Consider the following 10,678-nt stretch of genomic DNA (forward strand, 5'->3'; position numbering starts at 1 on the left):
CATTTTAGCCTTGAAAGTTGAATATCTTAATTCTGGCACATACGATCTTCATTTAGTTTAAGTATGTTATTAGCCGTATAAAACACTATCAGAAACCATATAGCGTATACGAGGAACGTCCTTTATAAATAGTCATAAATGAAACGAAACCTGAGAAACATCTCGAAAATGATTTCAATTATTACATTGTTCATTTTAGCCTTGAAAGTTGAATATCTTAATTCTGGCACATACGATCTTCATTTAGTTTAAGTATGTTATTAGCCGTATAAAACACTATCAGAAACCATATAGCGTATACCAGGAACGTCCTTTATAAATAGTCATAAATGAATCGAAACCTGAGAAGGATCTCGAAAATGATTTCAATTATTACACTGTTCATTTTAGCCTTGAAAGTTGAATATCTTAATTCTGGCACATACGATCTTCATTTAGTTTAAATATGTTATTAGCCGTATAAAACACTGTCAGAAACCATCTAGCGTATACCGGGAACGTCCATATAAATTTGTCATAAATGAAAGGAAACCTGAGTAGATTCTCGAAAATGATTTAAATTATTACATTGTTCATTTTAGCCTTGAAAGTTGAATATCTTAGATCTGGCACATACGATCTTCATTTACATAAAAAATGTTATTAGCCGTATAAAACATTATCAGAAACCATCTAGCGTATACCGGGAACGTCCATATAAATTTGTCATAAATGAAAGGAAACCTGAGTAGATTCTCGAAAATGATTTCAATTATTACATTGTTCATTTTAGCCTTGAAAGTTGAATATCTTAATTCTGGCACATACGATCTTCATTTAGTTTAAATATGTTATTAGCCGTATAAAACACTATCAGAAACCATCTAGCGTATACGAGGAACGTCCTTTATAAATAGTCATAAATGAAACGAAACCTGAGAAACATCTCGAAAATGATTTCAATTATTACATTGTTCATTTTAGCCTTGAAAGTTGAATATCTTAATTCTGGCACATACGATCTTCATTTAGTTTAAGTATGTTATTAGCCGTATAAAACACTATCAGAAACCATATAGCGTATACGAGGAACGTCCTTTATAAATAGTCATAAATGAAACGAAACCTGAGAAACATCTCGAAAATGATTTCAATTATTACATTGTTCATTTTAGCCTTGAAAGTTGAATATCTTAATTCTGGCACATACGATCTTCATTTAGTTTAAGTATGTTATTAGCCGTATAAAACACTATCAGAAACCATATAGCGTATACGAGGAACGTCCTTTATAAATAGTCATAAATGAAACGAAACCTGAGAAACATCTCGAAAATGATTTCAATTATTACATTGTTCATTTTAGCCTTGAAAGTTGAATTTCTTAAATCTGGCACATACGATCTTCATTTACATTAAATATGTTATTAGCCGTATAAAACACTATCAGAAACCATCTAGCGTATACCGGGAACGTCCTTTATTTAGTCATAAATGAAATGAAACCTGAGACAGATCTCGAAAATGATTTCAATTATTACACTGTTCATTTTAGCCTTGAAAGTTGAATATCTTAAATCTGGCACATACGATCTTCATTTAGTTTAAATATGTTTTAAGCCATATGAAACACTATCAGAAACCATCTAGCGTATACCGGGAACGTCCATATAAATTTGTCATAAATGAAAGGAAACCTGAGTAGAATCTCGAAAATGATTTAAATTATTACACTGTTCATTTTAGCCTTGAAAGTTGAATATCTTAATTCTGGCACATACGATCTTCATTTAGTTTAAATATGTTATTAGCCGTATAAAACACTATCAGAAACCATCTAGCGTATACGAGGAACGTCCTTTATAAATAGTCATAAATGAAACGAAACCTGAGAAACATCTCGAAAATGATTTCAATTATTACATTGTTCATTTTAGCCTTGAAAGTTGAATATCTTAATTCTGGCACATACGATCTTCATTTAGTTTAAGTATGTTATTAGCCGTATAAAAGACTATCAGAAACCATATAGCGTATACGAGGAACGTCCTTTATAAATAGTCATAAATGAAACGAAACCTGAGAAACATCTCGAAAATGATTTCAATTATTACATTGTTCATTTTAGCCTTGAAAGTTGAATATCTTAATTCTGGCACATACGATCTTCATTTAGTTTAAGTATGTTATTAGCCGTATAAAACACTATCAGAAACCATATAGCGTATACCGGGAACGTCCATATAAATTTGTCATAAATGAAAGGAAACCTGAGTAGATTCTCGAAAATGATTTAAATTATTACATTGTTCATTTTAGCCTTGAAAGTTGAATATCTTAGATCTGGCACATACGATCTTCATTTACATAAAAAATGTTATTAGCCGTATAAAACATTATCAGAAACCATCTAGCGTATACCGGGAACGTCCATATAAATTTGTCATAAATGAAAGGAAACCTGAGTAGATTCTCGAAAATGATTTCAATTATTACATTGTTCATTTTAGCCTTGAAAGTTGAATATCTTAATTCTGGCACATACGATCTTCATTTAGTTTAAATATGTTATTAGCCGTATAAAACACTATCAGAAACCATCTAGCGTATACGAGGAACGTCCTTTATAAATAGTCATAAATGAAACGAAACCTGAGAAACATCTCGAAAATGATTTCAATTATTACATTGTTCATTTTAGCCTTGAAAGTTGAATATCTTAATTCTGGCACATACGATCTTCATTTAGTTTAAGTATGTTATTAGCCGTATAAAACACTATCAGAAACCATATAGCGTATACGAGGAACGTCCTTTATAAATAGTCATAAATGAAACGAAACCTGAGAAACATCTCGAAAATGATTTCAATTATTACATTGTTCATTTTAGCCTTGAAAGTTGAATATCTTAATTCTGGCACATACGATCTTCATTTAGTTTAAGTATGTTATTAGCCGTATAAAACACTATCAGAAACCATATAGCGTATACGAGGAACGTCCTTTATAAATAGTCATAAATGAAACGAAACCTGAGAAACATCTCGAAAATGATTTCAATTATTACATTGTTCATTTTAGCCTTGAAAGTTGAATTTCTTAAATCTGGCACATACGATCTTCATTTACATTAAATATGTTATTAGCCGTATAAAACACTATCAGAAACCATCTAGCGTATACCGGGAACGTCCTTTAATTAGTCATAAATGAAATGAAACCTGAGACAGATCTCGAAAATGATTTCAATTATTACACTGTTCATTTTAGCCTTGAAAGTTGAATATCTTAAATCTGGCACATACGATCTTCATTTAGTTTAAATATGTTTTAAGCCATATGAAACACTATCAGAAACCATCTAGCGTATACCGGGAACGTCCATATAAATTTGTCATAAATGAAAGGAAACCTGAGTAGAATCTCGAAAATGATTTAAATTATTACACTGTTCATTTTAGCCTTGAAAGTTGAATATCTTAATTCTGGCACATACGATCTTCATTTAGTTTAAATATGTTATTAGCCGTATAAAACACTATCAGAAACCATCTAGCGTATACGAGGAACGTCCTTTATAAATAGTCATAAATGAAACGAAACCTGAGAAACATCTCGAAAATGATTTCAATTATTACATTGTTCATTTTAGCCTTGAAAGTTGAATATCTTAATTCTGGCACATACGATCTTCATTTAGTTTAAGTATGTTATTAGCCGTATAAAAGACTATCAGAAACCATATAGCGTATACGAGGAACGTCCTTTATAAATAGTCATAAATGAAACGAAACCTGAGAAACATCTCGAAAATGATTTCAATTATTACATTGTTCATTTTAGCCTTGAAAGTTGAATATCTTAATTCTGGCACATACGATCTTCATTTAGTTTAAGTATGTTATTAGCCGTATAAAACACTATCAGAAACCATATAGCGTATACCAGGAACGTCCTTTATAAATAGTCATAAATGAATCGAAACCTGAGAAGGATCTCGAAAATGATTTCAATTATTACACTGTTCATTTTAGCCTTGAAAGTTGAATATCTTAATTCTGGCACATACGATCTTCATTTAGTTTAAATATGTTATTAGCCGTATAAAACACTGTCAGAAACCATCTAGCGTATACCGGGAACGTCCATATAAATTTGTCATAAATGAAAGGAAACCTGAGTAGATTCTCGAAAATGATTTAAATTATTACATTGTTCATTTTAGCCTTGAAAGTTGAATATCTTAGATCTGGCACATACGATCTTCATTTACATAAAAAATGTTATTAGCCGTATAAAACATTATCAGAAACCATCTAGCGTATACCGGGAACGTCCATATAAATTTGTCATAAATGAAAGGAAACCTGAGTAGATTCTCGAAAATGATTTCAATTATTACATTGTTCATTTTAGCCTTGAAAGTTGAATATCTTAATTCTGGCACATACGATCTTCATTTAGTTTAAATATGTTATTAGCCGTATAAAACACTATCAGAAACCATCTAGCGTATACGAGGAACGTCCTTTATAAATAGTCATAAATGAAACGAAACCTGAGAAACATCTCGAAAATGATTTCAATTATTACATTGTTCATTTTAGCCTTGAAAGTTGAATATCTTAATTCTGGCACATACGATCTTCATTTAGTTTAAGTATGTTATTAGCCGTATAAAACACTATCAGAAACCATATAGCGTATACGAGGAACGTCCTTTATAAATAGTCATAAATGAAACGAAACCTGAGAAACATCTCGAAAATGATTTCAATTATTACATTGTTCATTTTAGCCTTGAAAGTTGAATATCTTAATTCTGGCACATACGATCTTCATTTAGTTTAAGTATGTTATTAGCCGTATAAAACACTATCAGAAACCATATAGCGTATACGAGGAACGTCCTTTATAAATAGTCATAAATGAAACGAAACCTGAGAAACATCTCGAAAATGATTTCAATTATTACATTGTTCATTTTAGCCTTGAAAGTTGAATTTCTTAAATCTGGCACATACGATCTTCATTTACATTAAATATGTTATTAGCCGTATAAAACACTATCAGAAACCATCTAGCGTATACCGGGAACGTCCTTTAATTAGTCATAAATGAAATGAAACCTGAGACAGATCTCGAAAATGATTTCAATTATTACACTGTTCATTTTAGCCTTGAAAGTTGAATATCTTAAATCTGGCACATACGATCTTCATTTAGTTTAAATATGTTATAAGCCATATGAAACACTATCAGAAACCATCTAGCGTATACCGGGAACGTCCATATAAATTTGTCATAAATGAAAGGAAACCTGAGTAGAATCTCGAAAATGATTTAAATTATTACACTGTTCATTTTAGCCTTGAAAGTTGAATATCTTAATTCTGGCACATACGATCTTCATTTAGTTTAAATATGTTATTAGCCGTATAAAACACTATCAGAAACCATCTAGCGTATACGAGGAACGTCCTTTATAAATAGTCATAAATGAAACGAAACGAAACCTGAGAAACATCTCGAAAATGATTTCAATTATTACATTGTTCATTTTAGCCTTGAAAGTTGAATATCTTAATTCTGGCACATACGATCTTCATTTAGTTTAAGTATGTTATTAGCCGTATAAAACACTATCAGAAACCATATAGCGTATACGAGGAACGTCCTTTATAAATAGTCATAAATGAAACGAAACCTGAGAAACATCTCGAAAATGATTTCAATTATTACATTGTTCATTTTAGCCTTGAAAGTTGAATATCTTAATTCTGGCACATACGATCTTCATTTAGTTTAAGTATGTTATTAGCCGTATAAAACACTATCAGAAACCATATAGCGTATACCAGGAACGTCCTTTATAAATAGTCATAAATGAATCGAAACCTGAGAAGGATCTCGAAAATGATTTCAATTATTACACTGTTCATTTTAGCCTTGAAAGTTGAATATCTTAATTCTGGCACATACGATCTTCATTTAGTTTAAATATGTTATTAGCCGTATAAAACACTGTCAGAAACCATCTAGCGTATACCGGGAACGTCCATATAAATTTGTCATAAATGAAAGGAAACCTGAGTAGAATCTCGAAAATGATTTAAATTATTACACTGTTCATTTTAGCCTTGAAAGTTGAATATCTTAATTCTGGCACATACGATCTTCATTTAGTTTAAATATGTTATTAGCCGTATAAAACACTATCAGAAACCATCTAGCGTATACGAGGAACGTCCTTTATAAATAGTCATAAATGAAACGAAACCTGAGAAACATCTCGAAAATGATTTCAATTATTACATTGTTCATTTTAGCCTTGAAAGTTGAATATCTTAATTCTGGCACATACGATCTTCATTTAGTTTAAGTATGTTATTAGCCGTATAAAACACTATCAGAAACCATATAGCGTATACGAGGAACGTCCTTTATAAATAGTCATAAATGAAACGAAACCTGAGAAACATCTCGAAAATGATTTCAATTATTACATTGTTCATTTTAGCCTTGAAAGTTGAATATCTTAATTCTGGCACATACGATCTTCATTTAGTTTAAGTATGTTATTAGCCGTATAAAACACTATCAGAAACCATCTAGCGTATACCGGGAACGTCCATATAAATTTGTCATAAATGAAAGGAAACCTGAGTAGAATCTCGAAAATGATTTAAATTATTACACTGTTCATTTTAGCCTTGAAAGTTGAATATCTTAATTCTGGCACATACGATCTTCATTTAGTTTAAATATGTTATTAGCCGTATAAAACACTATCAGAAACCATCTAGCGTATACGAGGAACGTCCTTTATAAATAGTCATAAATGAAACGAAACCTGAGAAACATCTCGAAAATGATTTCAATTATTACATTGTTCATTTTAGCCTTGAAAGTTGAATATCTTAATTCTGGCACATACGATCTTCATTTAGTTTAAGTATGTTATTAGCCGTATAAAACACTATCAGAAACCATATAGCGTATACGAGGAACGTCCTTTATAAATAGTCATAAATGAAACGAAACCTGAGAAACATCTCGAAAATGATTTCAATTATTACATTGTTCATTTTAGCCTTGAAAGTTGAATATCTTAATTCTGGCACATACGATCTTCATTTAGTTTAAGTATGTTATTAGCCGTATAAAACACTATCAGAAACCATATAGCGTATACCAGGAACGTCCTTTATAAATAGTCATAAATGAATCGAAACCTGAGAAGGATCTCGAAAATGATTTCAATTATTACACTGTTCATTTTAGCCTTGAAAGTTGAATATCTTAATTCTGGCACATACGATCTTCATTTAGTTTAAATATGTTATTAGCCGTATAAAACACTGTCAGAAACCATCTAGCGTATACCGGGAACGTCCATATAAATTTGTCATAAATGAAAGGAAACCTGAGTAGATTCTCGAAAATGATTTAAATTATTACATTGTTCATTTTAGCCTTGAAAGTTGAATATCTTAGATCTGGCACATACGATCTTCATTTACATAAAAAATGTTATTAGCCGTATAAAACATTATCAGAAACCATCTAGCGTATACCGGGAACGTCCATATAAATTTGTCATAAATGAAAGGAAACCTGAGTAGATTCTCGAAAATGATTTCAATTATTACATTGTTCATTTTAGCCTTGAAAGTTGAATATCTTAATTCTGGCACATACGATCTTCATTTACATTAAATATGTTATTAGCCGTATAAAACACTATCAGAAACCATCTAGCGTATACCGGGAACGTCCTTTAATTAGTCATAAATGAAATGAAACCTGAGACAGATCTCGAAAATGATTTCAATTATTACACTGTTCATTTTAGCCTTGAAAGTTGAATATCTTAAATCTGGCACATACGATCTTCATTTAGTTTAAATATGTTATAAGCCATATGAAACACTATCAGAAACCATCTAGCGTATACCGGGAACGTCCATATAAATTTGTCATAAATGAAAGGAAACCTGAGTAGAATCTCGAAAATGATTTAAATTATTACACTGTTCATTTTAGCCTTGAAAGTTGAATATCTTAATTCTGGCACATACGATCTTCATTTAGTTTAAATATGTTATTAGCCGTATAAAACACTATCAGAAACCATATAGCGTATACGAGGAACGTCCTTTATAAATAGTCATAAATGAAACGAAACCTGAGAAACATCTCGAAAATGATTTCAATTATTACATTGTTCATTTTAGCCTTGAAAGTTGAATATCTTAATTCTGGCACATACGATCTTCATTTAGTTTAAGTATGTTATTAGCCGTATAAAACACTATCAGAAACCATATAGCGTATACGAGGAACGTCCTTTATAAATAGTCATAAATGAAACGAAACCTGAGAAACATCTCGAAAATGATTTCAATTATTACATTGTTCATTTTAGCCTTGAAAGTTGAATTTCTTAAATCTGGCACATACGATCTTCATTTACATTAAATATGTTATTAGCCGTATAAAACACTATCAGAAACCATCTAGCGTATACCGGGAACGTCCTTTAATTAGTCATAAATGAAATGAAACCTGAGACAGATCTCGAAAATGATTTCAATTATTACACTGTTCATTTTAGCCTTGAAAGTTGAATATCTTAAATCTGGCACATACGATCTTCATTTAGTTTAAATATGTTATAAGCCATATGAAACACTATCAGAAACCATCTAGCGTATACCGGGAACGTCCATATAAATTTGTCATAAATGAAAGGAAACCTGAGTAGAATCTCGAAAATGATTTAAATTATTACACTGTTCATTTTAGCCTTGAAAGTTGAATATCTTAATTCTGGCACATACGATCTTCATTTAGTTTAAATATGTTATTAGCCGTATAAAACACTATCAGAAACCATCTAGCGTATACGAGGAACGTCCTTTATAAATAGTCATAAATGAAACGAAACCTGAGTAGATTCTCGAAAATGATTTCAATTATTACATTGTTCATTTTAGCCTTGAAAGTTGAATATCTTAATTCTGGCACATACGATCTTCATTTAGTTTAAGTATGTTATTAGCCGTATAAAACACTATCAGAAACCATATAGCGTATACGAGGAACGTCCTTTATAAATAGTCATAAATGAAACGAAACCTGAGAAACATCTCGAAAATGATTTCAATTATTACATTGTTCATTTTAGCCTTGAAAGTTGAATATCTTAATTCTGGCACATACGATCTTCATTTAGTTTAAGTATGTTATTAGCCGTGTAAAACACTATCAGAAACCATATAGCGTATACCAGGAACGTCCTTTATAAATAGTCATAAATGAATCGAAACCTGAGAAGGATCTCGAAAATGATTTCAATTATTACACTGTTCATTTTAGCCTTGAAAGTTGAATATCTTAATTCTGGCACATACGATCTTCATTTAGTTTAAATATGTTATTAGCCGTATAAAACACTGTCAGAAACCATCTAGCGTATACCGGGAACGTCCATATAAATTTGTCATAAATGAAAGGAAACCTGAGTAGATTCTCGAAAATGATTTAAATTATTACATTGTTCATTTTAGCCTTGAAAGTTGAATATCTTAGATCTGGCACATACGATCTTCATTTACATAAAAAATGTTATTAGCCGTATAAAACATTATCAGAAACCATCTAGCGTATACCGGGAACGTCCATATAAATTTGTCATAAATGAAAGGAAACCTGAGTAGATTCTCGAAAATGATTTCAATTATTACATTGTTCATTTTAGCCTTGAAAGTTGAATATCTTAATTCTGGCACATACGATCTTCATTTACATTAAATATGTTATTAGCCGTATAAAACACTATCAGAAACCATCTAGCGTATACCGGGAACGTCCTTTAATTAGTCATAAATGAAATGAAACCTGAGACAGATCTCGAAAATGATTTCAATTATTACACTGTTCATTTTAGCCTTGAAAGTTGAATATCTTAAATCTGGCACATACGATCTTCATTTAGTTTAAATATGTTATAAGCCATATGAAACACTATCAGAAACCATCTAGCGTATACCGGGAACGTCCATATAAATTTGTCATAAATGAAAGGAAACCTGAGTAGAATCTCGAAAATGATTTAAATTATTACACTGTTCATTTTAGCCTTGAAAGTTGAATATCTTAATTCTGGCACATACGATCTTCATTTAGTTTAAATATGTTATTAGCCGTATAAAACACTATCAGAAACCATCTAGCGTATACGAGGAACGTCCTTTATAAATAGTCATAAATGAAACGAAACCTGAGAAACATCTCGAAAATGATTTCAATTATTACATTGTTCATTTTAGCCTTGAAAGTTGAATATCTTAATTCTGGCACATACGATCTTCATTTAGTTTAAGTATGTTATTAGCCGTATAAAACACTATCAGAAACCATATAGCGTATACGAGGAACGTCCTTTATAAATAGTCATAAATGAAACGAAACCTGAGAAACATCTCGAAAATGATTTCAATTATTACATTGTTCATTTTAGCCTTGAAAGTTGAATTTCTTAAATCTGGCACATACGATCTTCATTTACATTAAATATGTTATTAGCCGTATAAAACACTATCAGAAACCATCTAGCGTATACCGGGAACGTCCTTTAATTAGTCATAAATGAAATGAAACCTGAGACAGATCTCGAAAATGATTTCAATTAT

Source organism: Phalangium opilio, unplaced genomic scaffold (genome assembly GCF_054372755.1).
Source record: "Phalangium opilio isolate 3A_F unplaced genomic scaffold, DU_Popi_V2 ptg000101l_1, whole genome shotgun sequence".
NCBI classification, from domain to species: domain Eukaryota; kingdom Metazoa; phylum Arthropoda; class Arachnida; order Opiliones; family Phalangiidae; genus Phalangium; species Phalangium opilio.